The sequence below is a fragment of the Petaurus breviceps genome, unplaced genomic scaffold (genome assembly GCF_028583685.1).
Source record: "Petaurus breviceps papuanus isolate PSGF00001 unplaced genomic scaffold, PetGlider_PUasm1.0 229, whole genome shotgun sequence".
In the NCBI taxonomy this organism is placed as follows: domain Eukaryota; kingdom Metazoa; phylum Chordata; class Mammalia; order Diprotodontia; family Petauridae; genus Petaurus; species Petaurus breviceps.
Genome location: NW_027185903.1, coordinates 21,765,608 through 21,784,531, shown reverse-complemented (window position 1 = coordinate 21,784,531; position 18,924 = coordinate 21,765,608). Strand labels below are relative to the sequence as shown.

Sequence of the window (18,924 nt, the reverse complement as noted above, 5' to 3'; positions counted from 1 at the left end):
CTCTTTTCATTTTCACCCTTGGAAAAAAGGCTGGAAAAGGAAATAAAGCACAAATCTGTTAAATGTTCAGTTGGTTTGTAACATCTGTAGAAGCCTATGTGAAGGAGGAAAAGTAGGACTCCAGAGGCTTACACATAGCCAGATAATACAGAGATAGCTGCAGAATGCATTGTTGGGCATTCTGCTGGAAACATAGTTTCTAGTTTTTCTTAATGTGACCTTGTTGAGGTTTCTGTAAATATGGCCAATAATTCATTTCTTTTTTCTAAAGCTAGTTATTTTATCATCTATGTGGTCTCGGGACACTTGAAGATATGGGGATGGTATTGGATGGTATTAGTTCAACAAAAACATTTTGCAGGGAACAGGAGGTTTACTTTTCTTAGACATGAACCTATGGTACAGTGTTAGTAATATGTAAACTGAATAAACTCCTCTCTTTAGCCATCTCTGGGGTGGGGAGTGGGGGAAGGAAAAAAAAAGGATTAAAAAAGAAACTAGCATGATAACTTTATTATATATTTTAAAGGATTATATATTCTAAAGCAAAATAGATTTTCAGTTTCATGCAAGTTTCATCTTTATTCTACTATGTCATGGAAACCTTGTTTCATTTCTTAAGTTCAGAATAAAATAAACATTTTTTTTAAATAAAGGGTAATATTGTCCAGATTGCCTCAATACACAGGAGCAAGTGATTCTGTATAGGAGCTTGCTGCCCTGTTGTGGAGACAGTTGGTTCAGAACAGCATTTTTTTTTTGTAGCCTATACAAAGAGAGTTTGAGCCAACTTCCTAATTCCTTGGATCAACATTTACCATTTCCCCCAGGGTAACTGACAGAATTTTCACTGTGAATCCCAGAACTTGTAGATTGACTAATAGAGGGAAGCTGGGGCCAACTTTTGTTTTTCCTCAATACCTACATCCCATAAACTATCATTTCCACCCACTACCATTGCTAATTTTGTCACTAATTCTGTCCCTAATCATCTCATGACTGAGAAACCTGAAACAAATTCCTGATCATGTGAAAGAAAAGGAAAACGAACAATAGTAACAGCAGTGGCAATAAGCCTGTACCAGTAGTAGGGGGTTAAATAGACACTGCCTACCTTATATTTCTCCCCTTCTCACTTGATTCCAGTGAGATGGCCCACTACCAGCTCCATGTGACTGCCAAAGCTTACTTCGGCAACCTAATTTAACCCCTATCCTAATATGGATGTTATGTGCATAGTCTCTGATTCTACTCAAAACTACTCAGCAGAAATGATATTAATATTCTGCACAAATGATAAGCTGTTCACTCTGGTATAAATGAAAAGATGAATAAACTATTTTAAGTAGTGGGGATTTAATTAATTGGGAAGGAAGGAACACTGGGAACTAGGCTTGACTTTAGAACTCTGTCTCTAGGCATGTATTATGATAGATCTTGCTCACCATAAAAGAAAACTGTGCATTAAACATATCTCTTTATGGTTGGCCACTGTTTAATTAAAATCCACAGGTGAGCTGGGATAATTGTGTAGCTAATTGTGTGTAGTAAAAACAAACAAGTACTCACCAAGGGCCAAGAGGGCTTGGATACAATGTTTTTGAAATCTTCTACACCATGACACCTTATCTGGTTCAAACCAGAAACCAAGAGGCATATATATTTTAAAATATGTAAATGTGTGAAACCTATTTCAAGGGAAGAATCAGTGTATTAAAAATCATAGGAAATGGTAGGCTTGATTTTGCTGATGTCATTTGCAATGATGACATTTTCAATATCATGATTGGTTAACTAACCACATTATATAAAAAATGAAAATCAATACCTCCTAGTGAGAAAGTTACTACAGAATTAAACATTAAATTAAATAGAGTAGACATGGGCAAATAATCCCGATGTGGCTCAGCAGGAAGGGAAGTTGAAGATAGAAGGGTGAATGCATCTAGGATTTATGCAAGAGTGTGCTGACAATTGTTTAACAACCGACTTGCGGAAGGGAAAAAAATGTACCCATGACACACATTATTAACAAGCCCTGATTCATAGTACTTGCCAATTTCAGAGGTATAAATGGTCACCCCAGAAATATAACAGTCAGCTCGGGAGTCACTATGGGCTGATTCCAGCACACCCCTGGCATTATCCTACTTTTCAGCTATCTTCCAACTCCTTCATATCCCTTCTTGCTCTCAAACAGGATATGAGAACATTTTGGTTCACTTAGAATAACTTGGTTGAATGGCCACATGTGTCTTCAACAAACCATTTCATTTTGAACCTTTTGTTAGCTTTAACCACAAAAACCTCAAAACAAAACAATAACCAACTTGGGGAGAAAAGAGATCTTCCCCATCTAAACCTGACCAGCCTTTGGGGACCTATATTTTTTTCCCTTTTGTGCTTTTATTTCCTTTTTTCTCTTTCACCTTGAGTAGAATATCTTGAAGTACTTCTCTAGATTTGTTCCATACCCTCTGTAGAGCCACAACATCGCTCCAAATAGTGATTGATTTCTGAATGGAATCTTTAGCCTATAAAAAAAGTGCATTATGGATGGAAACTAATGGTTTCCTTATAAAATGCCAAGGGAAAATATTTGTCAGACAGAGGTCAAAACAACTTTTATTTGTGGCTACTTTAATAATGATTTTACCTCAGGTTTATTTCAAAGTGGGGATGTGAACATGTTTCAATTTATATTCTTACATCATTGATTTGCATTTCTAACTGTAAACTTGTTGCATTCTAATTTAGTGAGCATTTTGGAAATTTCTAAACGAACATAAAATAAAATCATAAACTTGGTACTCTGTGAGAAGCTAGATTTCATCTTTCTCTCACAGAAGAATAGGTTTCATTTTTTATAGCCAGAACTCTGATGGCTTAAAGAAAAAAAAACTGCATTGAAGTATGAGTTATTACTAGTTGGGAATGTTAACTTGTTTAAAGAGGGCTGAAAGGAGAAATGTAATTCACCATGATAGATATTTCCATATACAACCTAAATAACTTAGAAAATCTCTATTTACTTTTAATTTAGTGGGGACACTGATTGCCTTTCCAGTATTATTCTCTGTATGGGAGGGGGGGGGTGTATATTCATGAGAAGAGGGAAGAGGAGAACAGGGTAGAGAAATAATCAAAGAAGATAAGTATTGGAAAAAGAAAAAGATAAGTATTGGATAAAGACATAGAGAAAAGGTGAAGAACAAGAAGACTAAGGGGAAAAAATGGGAGAGAAGAAGGAAGTTAAGATAATTAGGGTAAATAAAGAACCCAGATTAAAAAGGATTTAGGAACTAACAGGATTTAACAATCACTACTCTTAATACCATGCTAGCTCCTAGGTACTTAGGGAGAGAATTGTTCCTCTGAAATCTCTCTCTCTACTAAAAGACCTTATTTGTATGTTGGTTCCATTGATGGATATTTTCTTCCCTGTATGACTTAAACTAGAACATTCAGGAAAAGAGGACAAGAAAACACAAAGAGAGAGAGGAAAAAAAAAAAGAGAAATCATGGCATATACCTGAGGTGAAGGCAAGCCCACAGAGCTCTGGAATTGTAGAGATATAGAGTTGGAATAGTACTCAAAAGACTGATCACCTACTGTTACCCCCCTAATTTTAGATATATATTTAATTGATGTCTTTTTTCTTTACGTCAGAATCATTTTTTAAACTTCCCCACCTCCTCACATTTGAATCAGCCCTTGAAACAAAAATAAAACAAGTAACAGTTGACTACATCAAATAATTAATAAAAATTGGCCCCAGATTTTAATCCCTCTCTTCTTTACCCAGTCCATGATTTTAAAAATTATATTTTATAAATTGCATACCTTTTCCTCTTGATTCTTTTAGTTCACACAAATCTTCCCATTTTTCTGAAATTTTCCATTTTTTATTACTTATTGCACTATAATATTCTGTTATATTCATCTGCTCATTCATAGCTTATTTTTATTTTTAAGCCCATTCCCCAATCCATGGGCACCAACTCTGTTTTCATTTTTAAAATATTCCCTACCATAAAGAGTGCTTCTTATAAAACTGTTTTTTTATTGGATGTTTGTTTTTCTCTTTGACTTCTTTGGGGGTATATGTCCTTACTCGTTCTTTATGAAAAAGTTTTAGTGGCATATTTTGTTTTTATACCACAGTCTTTCCCCAATATGCTGCCACCATCACCAAGTAAGCTCTCCATTATAGCAAATAAAAATAAGCAAAACTAATAAATGATTTCCTTATTTTCATAGTTCTATTTCTTTTTGCTTCATGGTCTATCAGTTCATACAAGTCTTTTCCATGTTTCTCCAAATGCCTCATATTTGTCATTTCTTCCTTCATTGTAATATTGCATTACATTCATATACTATTTGTCCAGCTATTCTCCAAATGAAGGATCTTTTTATTTGTTTGTTTGCTACCACAAAAAGAAAAGAACTACTATGAATTTTGGTTGTAGTTGTTGTCTTTGGAGCCTATCTTTTTCCTTAATCACCTTGTAGTAAAGTCATACTAGTGGGATCTATCAAAAGCTCTGAACCACTTAATGATTTTTTTTTTACATAGTTGTTTTCTAACATGTTTCGTCAAATTCACAGCTTCATTAAAAGTGTATTGTGGACCTATATTCCTGTAGCACCTCTGATACTACCTCTATCCCATCTTCTGTCATTTTTACCAATTGGCTGACAGTGTCTTCATCTTACAGATAAGGAAACTGAGGCACAGAAAGGTAACATGACTTGCTTCAGGTAATATAGATAATAAAATAAGCACCAGAGTAAAGATTTAAATCAAATTCATCTACTTACAGATCATCGGACTCTAGATATCATGTTCTTTTCATATTCCCACCCATTTCATAGGATTCTAAATTGAATCAGCATTCCCATAGAATTACTTTACTATGAATCAGCCCAAGTGGAACATTAGTAATTTTTAGCACTGGTTATTACCACTTATTATAATCTTGGTATTTACCCAGGGTGCTTTTCTATTCTCTTTGAAATTGTCACACAATTATCTTGAGGGTGGAAATATAGCTCCTTTTGATTTAGATCTTCATAACTGGCTCATACTGTTACTTACGATCAAGCCTTTAGCTAAGGAATAATTTTGGACCAAGGTAACTTCTGGTTATGACTTTCAGCATTCTGGCCCATACAAGCACAAAGCAGCTTTCCAGAGGACTGCTGCTGTGAACAGCTTTCAAGGTTCTGATTACATAGTATAGTGAACACTCTATTCAGTAACCAATCAGAGAAAAACATTTACAGAAAATCAAAATGCAGCATTCACAATATTACAACTTAACACAGAAAATCGCAATATAGTGTTCACAACAGCTTATCATTAAAATGGCCACATAGTTTTCACCTAAGTGGTCACAATAGTTTTCAACAAAGTACAATCATTTAGTACATTTGATCATCCCTAAGGAGGTTTGCTTCCTTACTCAGCCATTCAGTCATCTCAGAGTACAATAGTCAAAGTCTTACACTCCTGGGGCACACTAAGTTAACTCAACCAGTCACTTATTCAGCAATCAATTACTAATGTCATTAATCACAAAGTACAAATCATTAGAAAATACAAAGACCCTCTAGGTCACTTGTAAATTTACAATTCCTCAGTCAGTATTTAGTATCCAAGTAAAGTCTTCTTTCAGCTTAACTCAGGTGGTCTCTCAGAATCCCTGGATCCCCTTCGATGGTCCTAGCTCCTACTTGAATCCACCAAACAATCACCTGGATTCAGAGGATTCAGACAGATCCCAGGTCCTTGTCCAATTCTCCAGTCAGTTCCTGCTCTGTATTGGAGCTCAAAGTGTCCACTCCATCTCAAATCCTTCACAATTTCTTTACCTGGGAATTCAAGGCTCAACCAAGCCACAAACAAAGTCTTAGTATCCCAGTCATGCTTCCTCAGTTTCCTGAAGTTCATTCAAAAAAATCAGAATCATCTTATCCAGTCTGGGGGCAGGAGGAGGGCCTCCTGGGCTCCTGGCTTCCTGGGCTCCAACTCAGCCTCCACAGGGCTTCCTCCAAGATCTGACTCAGTTCTCAACTCTCAATTCTCTTCTGTAGTTGTTCTGCCTCCAGATGCTGGTCCCAAGAAATTCTGACTGTGCCTCTCTGGGGCTTTTCTTATATACACACAGCATTAACTTCCTGTTTCAGCCAGCCCCCTCCTGTTATGTCAGCAACAGGAGACAAGAGTTCATACCTTCTTTTTCCCCAACAGAGGCTTGATCAGAGGTACCTTTGCCAACACAAAGGAATCATCAAATTCAAATTACATTACCATTACACAGCCCCTTATAAACTCTACTGTTGTGGCCTAAATGTATTTTCTCCATATCTACATAGTAGATATGGATATATATCTATATATGCACGACAGTAGTTCAGGATTTGGGATGCGTGTCAGGACTTGGATGCATGTTGTCAAGAGAAAGAGGATTTGACTAGTCTCCAATGACATTTCAGTATCGTATCAGCTGAAATTAAATGAGCACCAAAGGATGGCCAAATCCAGCCCTGTTCCCCATATGACGCACCATCTCTGATTCACCATAGACCCGTGAATGTGTGAGCAGAGAATATTATAAACATTTTTTCATCTTGAATATCCCATTACCCACCTAGTATGGTACATTTTGCTCATTACCGTTGCCATGTCCTATTAAAAGAATTCATAGGAAGAAGTGGTCACTCTTGGGGATGAAATAAAATACCAAAGGTAAAAGAATGGATTATTCAAATGAGATGAAGCTGCCTGTTACAAGGATCCCCTAGAAACATATATTAGAATTTTAGAACATTCCTAAAAGCTTGTCCCCAAATGCTAGTGAAAGATAAAGATTGTGTAATTTATTTTTTCTAGTGCCCCCTGAGAAGATAAAGCACATTAAACTACATTTTAAAAAGTAATTATGCTTTTCTTTCAGCATAATGGATTATAATCAAAATCCAAATATTAAATTAGGAAAGAATATCTAAAACAAAGTCAAGAGCCTATAACACACAAAAAAAAGCCAGGTTACAATTGAACATTTGAGCCTTCAAGAAGAGACTTCTTACCTTTAGAAAAAATGTAGAAATACATTTCAAATACTTAGTATGTAAGAATATAGAGTTTAGGGGAAGCTAGGTGGCATAGTGAATAGACCACTGACCCAGGAATCAGGAGTTCAAATCTAACCTCAGACACTTGACACACTTACTAGTTGTATGACCTTGGGCAAGTCACTTGACTCCAATTGCCTTGCCTTCCCCTCAAAAAAAAAAAGAATATAGAGTTTGGAATGTATGCTTTCACTAACTCATGATTTCATTGGTAAACAATATGGAACACAGTCCAAATAAGGATATGTGGTATATAGGAGGTCTTCAAATCAAGAGTTGATCAGAAAAGAAGATGGGTTGGCCACATAGTGACAGTAAGAGTGAGTGATGGATAGGCTGTGTGGTCTGGTCCTTGAGTATTTTCATAAAGTCAAGAGAACTCAGGGTAATTTTCCCTGTTTAATTTCCTATAAATCCTCCAAGGAGGATTTACTCAACATGCTGAAAGCCTTGATCTTGTCCTCTTAAAGTCTTCAAGTACCAGTGTAGCACTCACATTGAGCATTTATCCTTTCTCATTCTTGCTAAAGGATTTATGACCCACTTTCTGTAGTGCTCTACACACACACACACACACACACACACACACACGCACTCATTAATGTCTTTCTGCCTTTCTCATAAAAGTTATCGTAACTACTGCGTTATAGCCTAATGATAAATAATGTATTTCTTTTCATTGCCCTAGAGTTATGTGTAATTTTGAATCTTCTGATATCTTGGCATTTTACAATATAGTCCCATGATCCACATCAGCAGGAGAATGTTGGTATTAAAAAGGTAATTTTTAGCAGTGAATAATTTGAGAACATACAAATCTCTACACAATTTTCAGAATGTAATCTAGTCTATCATCCTCCTACACAATAACAAACCCAGTTCATTATTCATCTGTGCTGCTCATGAGATATAGACATACACACACACACATATATATGTATATATGTGTGTGTATAGATATAGATATATAGATATAGATATATATATGGAAAATTTGGGTGACTTGACTATCTCCTTCAGAGTGAATATGAGTTTGTCGCCAACTTTGTTTTTCCATTGTGGATTCTGGGTTTCTCTCAAAGTGTGTTTCTATGAGATGACTTTGTAAATAAAGTTCTTGAACTTAATTCAACTAGCACAATCTTATTTTCAAATGGGATTATTTGAAGATTTTTATCAACAGATTTTTTTGTTTGAATCATACATGAAACATTATATATGATGTTGGTGGTTCTCTCTAACAAGTATATAACCCCCTCTTTGGTAGCTCATTTGTTGTCGGTTCCCATTGTCATCTGAAATCTAGGGAGAGATAGTTGTAGAATCCCTATAAAGAATAATTTTTTTCTCACTGGGAATGAGACAGGAAAGCACTTTGACAGGTAATAGAGACCAATATAAGATATCCTGTGAATGAATGAGCTAGTGGAATATGGGTGGAATCGCTGACATTTACATAGCATTTTAAGGCTGTGCCTCACAATCCTGTGAAGCAGTTAATATTATCACCTTACAAATGAGGAAAGTGAAGCTGGGAGGACTTGATTAATTTGCCCAGGTGCGTATAGCTAGTCAGTGTCTAAAGCAGATTTGAATTGATCTTCCTGATTCAAAGGCCAGCCAAAGCTCTTTCCATTACAGCACAGAGTTGAAGAGTTATCTGGAAAGAATTTGACTAAGACTCAGCTTCCTATACCCAATAATTGAAGCTAGAGAAGTGGATTCCCAAAGAATGAATTTAGCAGCTGTAGCCAGTTTATGATGAAAGCTAGATTAGAACCTTTCTGAAAGTAGGGCCTGTGCTTTACCTACATGTTGTGCCTCCTCCATTGCCTAGTATAGTATTCACTCCATTCGAAGTACTTCATACTGTTTAGTTCATTCTATTAATTTAAGACAAGGCTAATCAGGTTAAAGGAAGCTAATCAGAAGGGAATACAAGCAGTGTAGGCTCCTGTAATTGATACTGAAAACCAGGATGAAACCACAAGGAACTTTCCAACTTGCACAATGGCTAAAATCTGTTGTAAATATTCTCTAATGTCCTTACTCACTCACCATTACTACAATTCCTGGTAGTAAACCATTCTTTTTGAAATATCTAAGAATTCATGTTATCACTGGGTAGTAAAAGAATAGATGGGAGGATAAAGGACATCCTTGTAGTCTTTTCTTTTGGAGAATCCTATGGTTTAGTCCAGAAGGCAGAGTGAGATGGTGGCAGATAAAGGCCTAAAAGGAATATCAGTAATATAAGATTTGGGCTTACAGATAGAGAAGTGGGGTCACAGTATTCCTGAGATCAGTGTATAGCACCTTGTATACACATACTAACTGAAGGGGGGGGGGAGTGTCAAAAATTCAATATTATTCATTATCCCGAAGTAGATTATGAAGGAAGATGACAAGTGAAGTGGACTGTGGGTCTCTGCACTTCAAATTTCAAGTCTAGTTCAATTGTTGGTTTAACCACTTAAAAACTCTCATTTAAACAACAAAAGGCATGCAAACATTCTTGGGGTGTTTGTTGTCTTAATTCTCCTAATTAATGTAATGAACAAAGGCATTGCTTTGTTCTTCTATTAACTGGTCAAAATAGAAGATTGATTGGTTTTTGTACTACCCTCCTTCAGTGAATTGTAGGGTCAGTTTTTTTTTTTTATTTAATTGTCTAATAAACAACATTTGAGACCTCATTCTCTTGCATTAAACTTATCTCATCCTTGTTCTATGCATTACTTCTCATAATTAATGATATATTTTGAATATCCCATTTTGTTAAGCCCACTAATTCTTTCTGTAATAAAAAAACTATCTTTCTATTTGAATATTTTAACATAAATCCCCTGAAATTTAAGTTGTTTTTAACTTTTTCAAATTAATGGGATACAGAGCTTTGTTCTTTTACAAGTTATCTGTAATTGCCTTTCTAAAAATATTTTATTTTTTCCCACTCACATGTAAAGACAATTTTAACATCCATTTGAAAAATTTGTGTACCAAATGAAATTGCTTTTTAAAAACATCTTTTAATTTCAGGAAAACTATAAATATGTTTGCCAAGCAATATTGAAGTCAACTTTTTTGTAAAATATATCAAATATCTTTGTGTCTGATTAATCTAAACAGTGTTACTTTTTTATAAATTGAACTCAATGACTGGGAACAGTATGAACATTTTTTCACTAAAAATATGTTTATCCATGTATCATAAATTTCAGGTTTGCCTTAAAACTTGAGACTCTTCAGATCAAAATGAATTCAATGGTTTGCTTGATCCTAATTATTTGTCATAAAGATGTGTGGATTAATGATATCATATTCCCAAAGCAGTTGGCAATATGTGGATCAAATGTAAACATTTAAAAGGTTTTGCTTATGAACATAGTATTATTGCCATTTTTAATGCTTACAATGCCATCACAAACTGAATGAGTAATTATAAAGTCCTCAATTTCTTGGGTAATGTATAATCATGACCCTTCAAGTTTTAGGGGGTTTTCTTTGTTTGTTTTTGCAAGTGGGTCTCTCACACCCAGGCTAAAAGTGTACCATCCTGAGTCTTATGTTGAGCAGCACATAAGGTTTAAATGGCTTAGTTTTCCCGACCTGGGTCAGTTTGTCCCTCCTGGGGCAGGCTGGTTGCACTCCAGTCCTGAGGGAATCACCCTATTAGTGCTTCTATCTATAGTCACTTCTGCAGCTCAGAATTCCCAAACTCAAGGGGTGCACCAGTTTGTCTCCCCCAGTAGAAGTTATTATAGGCGTGTGCCAGCACACAGAGACCACCTCAAATTTAAGGTGCCATAATTCTCTAAAACTTTCTGGACTCTAAAAAGACCCATTGAATGAATTGGAGTAAAGTGGAAAGAGAACTGGATTGGGAGTCTGAGCTCCTCTGGTTAGTTCTGATTCTCCCCCCACTAGCTCTATGACCTTTGCCACGCTGCTCAACTTCCTCATTTATACAATTGGACTAACATCTGCACTCACTATCTCACAGGGATATTGTAAATCTCACATGAGAAAATGGACCAAAAATTCTATATGAATGTCAGCTATTTTTGAATGAATTAACAGTTAGCAGATATGTTTAAGCAAGTTTTGATGTCTGATTATGGAAATTCCCATTACAAATTCTTTAAGGTACCTAAAGAGTAGCTTCTAAATTCTCTGTTAGAGGGCATAGGAGGTGAGTTGAATATGACGAGATGATGTCTTAAAAAAAATAATATTAAGCAGAGAGAAAGAGCAATGCTCTGAGAGAAGGGGGAAGGAAGAAGTAGAATGGGGTAAATTGTTTCACATAAGGAAGGCAAAAGAAGCTTTTACAATGGAGTTCCCCTCCATGATGAGGAATCTGGAGGAAGAACTTGAACCTTACTCACATCAGAATTGATTCACAAAGGGAATAACATACACTCTCAGTTGGGTATATTTCTATATTACCATTCAGGAAAGTAGGAGGGGTAGGGGATAAGAGAAGAGGGCAGAGTTGATAGAAAGGAGGGTAGATTTGGGGAGGCATTAGCCAGAAGCAAAATATTTTGAGGGTACACAGTGTGAAAGGAGAGAATAGGATTAACAGGGGGAAATAGGATGGAGGGAAATACATAGTTTGTAGTAATAACTGTGAAAAAAATTTAGTGAAGTTTTTTTTTAAAAAAAAAAAGGCCTGATTTTTTAAATATATAGAGAACTGAGTCATGTTTATAAGAATATAAGTCATTCTCCAATTGATAAGTGGCCAAGGACATGAACAAGAGGTTTTCAGATGAAGTAACCAAAGTTATCTATAGTTCTATGGAAAAAATGTTCTAAATCATAAATAATTGGAAAAATGCAAGTGCAAATCCACACCTATCAGAATGACTGATATGACAGAAAAGGAAAATAGCAAGTGCTGGAGGGGATGTGAGAAAATTGAGACACTAATGCACTATTGGTGGAATTGCAAACTTGTTCAACCACTCTGGAGAGAAATTTGGAAGTGTAACAAAAGGGCTATAAAATCATACATAGCCTTTGACCCAGCAATGCCACATATGATTCTATATTCCAAAGAGATATAAAATAAAGGAAAGAGGACTCTATATACAGAAATATTCATGACAGCTCTTTTGGTGGTGGCAAAGATTGGAAATTGAGAAGAGTGGGTAATGACTGAGTAAGTTGTGGCGTATGATTGTGATGGTTTATTGCTGTACTATAAGAAATAATGAGCAAGATGCTTTCCAAAAAACCTGGAAAGACTTAAATGAATTGAGGCAAAGTGAAGTAAGCAGAACCAAGAGAACATTGTACATAGTAATGGTGATATTGTATGATGATTAACTATGAATGACTTAGGTATTCTCAGCAATACAATGATCCAAGGTAATTTTGAAAGACTTATAATGGAAAATGCTATCCACATCCAGAGAAAGAACTGATGGAGTTTGCATGTAAATCTAAACATATTTTTAAACTTTATTTTTCTTGTTTGGATTTTTTGTCTGTTTTTTTTTCTTTCAAAACATGAATAATAAGCAAGACCGCACATGTATAGCCTATATCAAATTGCTTGTTGTCTCAGAAACAACAGAGAAGGAGGAAGAGAATTTGAAATTCATTTTTAAAAAAGAATGTTTAAAATTGTTTTTACATATAACTGGACAAAAATAAAATGTTAAAATATTTTTAATTTCTCTATTTAACAATCTGCTGATAAAAGTACACTGTAAATTATAGGGACAAACAAAAATCTTATGACTCAAACATATGCTTTTTTTTCCCTATCTAAATGGGTTAGACACACATGATCCAAGGAAGAAAGGCCAAAAAAGGTATTAAATTCACTGTGACAGATTACGAAATGACTGCTGTGGTACAGCACTGGAAATGTCTTCCATTAACTCACAGAGGGAACTCTGTGGTTAATTCCATTGAGAGTTCCCCTTAATGTTTCCACCACTGCTACCTATAATGGTTTTAGGATCATAGATTTAGATCTGGAATCATCAGTAAGTATCATTTAGTCCAAATATCTAATCCTAGAGATGAAGAGATGAACAAATCACTTAACCAGGCAGGTTATGTGATTTGTCTATGGCCATACAGGTAGTAATTATAAGAGGTAGAATTTGAACCCAGGTCTTCTAACTCCAGAATCGGTATTCTTTCTACTTTATTATGTTGATGCTTGTGGCTACCATTATATATTTCAGAATCATTCCTTATTTAAATGTTACATATAATTTAGAGTTATTGAGTTATTTTTAATCTTCTGACTTGGAATAAGTTGTTTGTGAAGAAAATGTGAAATGAATGGACCTCATGAATAAGTTCTACAAGGAGACATAAAATGTACTGTTAGCATTTGCCAATTGATGAGTTAAGCAATCTGGATGAATGGCATTTATTATAAAATGTGCTCCATTTCTATAAGGCAAATGGAAAGAATGCAGTGAACCACACTTAATATTGACTGAAGTGTACCACTTTTAGCATTCACAAACAAGAGGAATTTATTCATGAAAGCATGAAGGAATTGAATTTCTCACTACCCCCACGCCCCCTGTATTAGAGACCTGCACAGTATTTTGGTGTGTTTTTAGGAGGTGAATCTGGATTACTTAAGAAGAAAACATTAGGGGAAAATGCATATGCCGTGGAGAGACCATGGTAAAGATATGAGGCTTTGTGTTTCTGAGATGTGAATACCTTGAAAGAGGTTCTGTGTGTGTATGTCTCCCTCTCTTCTCTCTTGTTATTCCCCCTTCCAAATTACTTTACATTTTATGTATCTACGTCCTGACATATTCACATATGCAATGCAGTTTGTCCCTATAGAATGTAAATTTCCTGAGGGCTAGTACTGTTTCTTTCTTGTTTTTGTATCCCAGGTGCCTAGAAAACACCTGACATGAAAAAAGTACTTAATAAATGTTCCATGATCCACTGGTTGATTCCAAGTTTGGGAAGTACAGTAGGGTGTCCAGAGAAGGTCAGTCATGAAGGTGAAAGACATTAAGTTCTCTATAGAGTTCTCTATCCTATATAACCAGAGACTTAGGGAAGACATGGTAGTTTTCTTTAAATATTTGAAGGGCTGTTAAATGTAATAGTAATTAGATATGTTATATTTAGCCACAGAGAGCAGAACTTTGAACACTGAATGAAAGTTGCAAAGAAATTTATTTAGGCTTGAGATTAACAAAATTTTTATGACAATTAGGGGAGATACAGATATCTTAAGAAGGATTCTGTTCTCCTTTATTTGAGGTCATCAAACAGAGGTTATATAACCTTTGGTTATGCATATTGTAGAGGAAATACTTGTCAGTTGATTTAGTTTGTTTGCATTAGATGACCTCTGAGGTCCTTTGCAGTCCAAGGTCTGTGATTCTGTGATTCATGAATATGTGGGAATGGTCCTTTATATATATTTCTTACATTGGTGAGCAGCATAATTTTATAGAAGGCTAGGGAGAGAAAATCAGAATGATGGCCTATGGATGGTACCAAAGTATGGAAAATACTGAGTGTGTTATAGAAACACTTGCAACCTAAAGACCACCAAACAGGAGAATCCTTTGGTGTAGCACTCACTTAGAGATGTGATAGTGACACGAACAAGGAAGGAGAGATGGAGCTGCATATCAGAAAAGCCTTTTGAATCTGAGGATAGAGAAAAAGAGAAACAGAAGGTTAAAACAATATCTCTATATGTCCATGGTGAAGGTGAAGCAAGGTGGAATATCTTGGGGAAGATGGTATCTCAAATAGAACTATCTCTTGATAATTCAAGCAACAATTTATGATCATTATTATTCCCTTTCAATAATTCAAACTTGGAATCTTTAAAGGATCCTGTAATTAGAGTATCCAGCACTATAATTAATTAAATTGTGATATTATAAATGTTAATAATCTTTTCATTCTTTTTTTTTTTAACTACCTGAGTTCACCCAGGAAAAAAGGATTTATCTGCCAGCATCTAACTGTGCTGATAAAGGCCTCCCAGCCCATTAAAGGATATACCCCATTGCCTGGATCTTCCATTAACCCTTGAACTTATGTATTGAGATCACATTTCTTATATTGTTCCATCCTGTGGATCTTTTAAAGACATTAGTGAGGAATAAGATCAGAAATGGGCTTTGAATATTTATTTTCTGGAGGACTCATTTTTAAAAGTGACCTGTTTCCCTTTTCTTGTTCTTTTTGGAGGGCTTAAAATGGGGAGAAAAATAAGTTAAGGAAAACTTTTCAGGAGGTCATTTCATACCCATCTAATATTTTATATACAGGAAGGGATTCTGAATCTACATGGTTTATGATTTGACACTATTATCAGACCATTCCAATCATCAGAGCCAGTTCTAATCAAAATTGTGAAATAGGCAAAAGTTGTCTTCAGTATTCTCAGCCTACCTTTTCTGCATCTCTTTTCTTCTTTATGGCATTTTAGTCTCATTCTCAGCCACCAAGTACAACATGCTGTTGTACCATACCCAGATTTTCATCATCCCTAGTGTGATCTCAGATTCTCTGAAGTCAGATGGGTCTGGAAACCCACTTCTCACTGAAATGTGCTCAGCAGATAGCTTAACTGGGTAGTACAGCAAGAGGAATCCTTATTTTGTTTTAATGGACATTGAATAATCCAAAAGAATGAATATTAGATAATAGAATTTCAAGCAGCTTGTTAGGCAAGTGGGAAAAGGGTAGGTAGATACTGGCACTATGATTTCATTAGTAATCTTTGGAGATTTCATAGGTGATTTCATAGCTACCAATGTAGATTGACACTTTCTTTGTAATTTAAAAGATTAAAGATCACTTAGAGCACCTATAGGTTATATGACTTTTTCAATGCCTAAAAGCCAGTGTGTTTATCAGAGGTGAATCTTAAACCATGGTTCTACTAGCTTTGATTTGATAAAAATTATAATTGGTACAGTTTAGCGACTAGGTCATAATAAACATAGCACTGGACAAGTTAGTGCTTATTTCCTTCTCTCTATCTTCTGCTATTCTTTCCCTTACAGATAATAAAGTGACTTTATACAGCTCATTTCCATGAGGAGGTGATGTTTGCAATGTATTCAACTCATCACATCACATCTGCTGTAATCTGTTTAGTTCTGTGTACATAGAAGAAAGACAATGATTAACCAGAGAAGGACTGGGATCAGGAAAATAGAGATTATGCCACATGAAAAATAATAGTCAATTCCTTGAGGATAGAGACTGTTTTAAGTTTTGCCTTTGCATCCACAACACCTTGCAGACCAGAAAACTGTAAGTGCTCAATAAATGCATGGAGAATTGAATTGATATTTGATTTAGAGAAGAGTATATTGAATAACTTGATAACTTTATTCAATGACTTTCATGAAAGCAAAGGATTAGACTTATGCTTAACTCCAGAGGATAAAGTGAGGAAAAGGGGGTGTATTGAAGAAAGGCAGATTTTAAATAGATGTGAGCAGATTATTTACTTTGCAAACATCCCAGACAACAGAAACACAAGAAAGGTAAAGAAATATAGCTACAAAGGAAAATGCAAGCAATGAAATAAACTGATCCATCTCTAGAGATCATTAAAAGGAAGGAAACAAAAAAACTTAGAAAAAGAAAGTCTCCTGTAGGGTTTAAACAACAGCAAAGAAATTACAGCAGAGGGACCATTAAACGATTTCTTTCTGAAAGTCAGCAAGTAGATAAAGATAAAAGCAGACCTTAACTGGAACAAGTAATGGTGGAGAAATCACCCTTAAACAATATGTACTAAACTCAGTAATCTTCATGCTATAGGTGAATCAGTCTTTAGGAGAAGGACAAATATGAGAAGAAAAAAGGAGGTAGAAAATAGAGAGGAATTTATTATGTATTCTAATTAAGTCACTGTAAAGCACTGAGGGGAAAAAAAACCTCCATGGTCTCTCATAAAACATAGAAACTATGAGAGAATGAATGACTTAGCAGAGGCATAACATTGTTTAGTGGGAAATGGGAACCTTCAAATGGATATAGCTTGTGAGGACTTAGAGCTTAGAGGGACTGCAGTCTCTAAAAAAAATGTGGAGCCTTCCTGGGCAGCATCATGCCTTAGGAGAAAAGGAATCCGAGCTCTTCAAGATAAATGACATCAAGCAAGGTGGGAAGGCATGGGCCAACAGGGAAGATTTCATAGCAAATAGGAAAGAAAATTATTATGTGGAGCACATGGGGCCAGAAATATCCTCATGGAAAAGGACATAGGAAAATGTCTACCTTAGGGCAACGCTTCTATAATCTCTACCTCCTATAAACTTAATACTTCTAAGAGGGAGGCACAGCAGAAAAAGGAGAGGGAGCAATCTCTATAAGGCAAAAAATATAGAAAATGCTTAGAAGAGGGAGATAAAGATACTTTTGAAACTTTAATTCTATGGGGAACACAAGGACTAAAGAAATAATAAATATAAGGACAATGAACCAAAGAATAAAGATTTAGAATAGTAAGAAAGAGATGAGAATTTGTAATTAGAATCCCTTTTAGGAAAAAAGTGAAGAAATTTGGGAAAAAAAAAGATCATTGCCAACAAAAGAAGTTGAAAGAAAAGAAAAGCAAATAAGGGTTAGTTAACCACTTAACTGAGATGAAAAAAGAGGGGAAGAATTAAAAAATAAAGGAAGGTAAAAGAATTAATAAGTTAAATAAAACTCTAGGAAGAAGGATCACAAATGGGAGGCAAAGAGGAGGGGTTGAGGATAAAGGAAAGATAAACTATAGGAATAGGGTAGCTTAAAGTTAATTAAGCAAAAATGAGTTAAGAGAAAAGTTGCTACATTTAAAGAGGAAGATAATTTTTAAATCCTAATTTAAGGAGAGTAAGCAATATAATAGGGACAGAGGAATATATTAACTTAAGTCACATACCTCTAAATGTTAAGGTTTTTTTTTTAATCTAATGAAACAAAAAATAGTGGCAGATAGGATAGGATAATAAAACCCAATAATCTGTTGCTTGCAAGACAACACACCTAAGAAGCAAAGATATAATACAAAATAAAATGATGGACTGGAACAAAATTTGGTGTGTTTCAGTTGAATCAAAAAAGAAGTTAAAATTATGTAAAAATTTATAACAGATAAATAAGTAAATTACATTATACTAAAAGAAATAACAGACAACAAACTAATATCAATATCAAACATGTTCCAAACATCTTAACATAGTAATTCATAAAGGAAAAATTAATTGAATTACAAAAAAAAAAAAACATAAACAGTAACAGTACTAGGAGACCTATCCAAGGAGCCCAAAACTCAAGGGTCTGTAAGTGAGGTATATAAGGGGCACTGGAAAAGAAGAAAAAGCTCTTACTCTGCCCAGATAATTGTGCAACTTACTCTGTTCTTTCTTATCAAGGGCTCTTGATGACTTCTTGAAAACTGCCTCATTCATCAGTTATCAAATAAGCACTAGATGCAATGTGGCATTTGTAGTGGATATGGAGCATTGCAAAGAGGGAGATCTGGCATCAGGTGACCAACCTGAATGTTGAAATTGTGACTCTGCCACTAACTTTCTACAGGGACCTTGTTCAATTCACTCAATCTGTCTTCACCTAAGTTTTTTTTTTCTTCTGTAAAATGAGGGAGGTGGACTCAGTCACTTGTCAGGTCCCTTCTAGTTTTGAATCAGTGATCCTCAGAATTTAGAGAGTGCTAAATTTGTAGTCAGGAAGACATGGGATACAAACCCATCTGTGACATTTGTTAAGCATGTGACCCTGAGTAAGTCATTAATCTC

General features: G+C 35.2%; 1 protein-coding gene and 1 long non-coding RNA gene across 7 annotated transcripts in view; one reads left to right on the top strand and one right to left on the bottom strand.

Moving 5' to 3' along the window:
- Window positions 1-18,924, top strand: part of PDE4D (phosphodiesterase 4D) — a 1,918,796-nt gene that overhangs the window by 683,975 nt on the left and 1,215,897 nt on the right. The window lies entirely within an intron of this gene.
- The window catches only part of LOC138167458 (uncharacterized), a 121,797-nt gene that overhangs the window by 76,135 nt on the left and 26,738 nt on the right, over window positions 1-18,924 (bottom strand). The gene's annotated exons all lie outside the window — the stretch shown is intronic.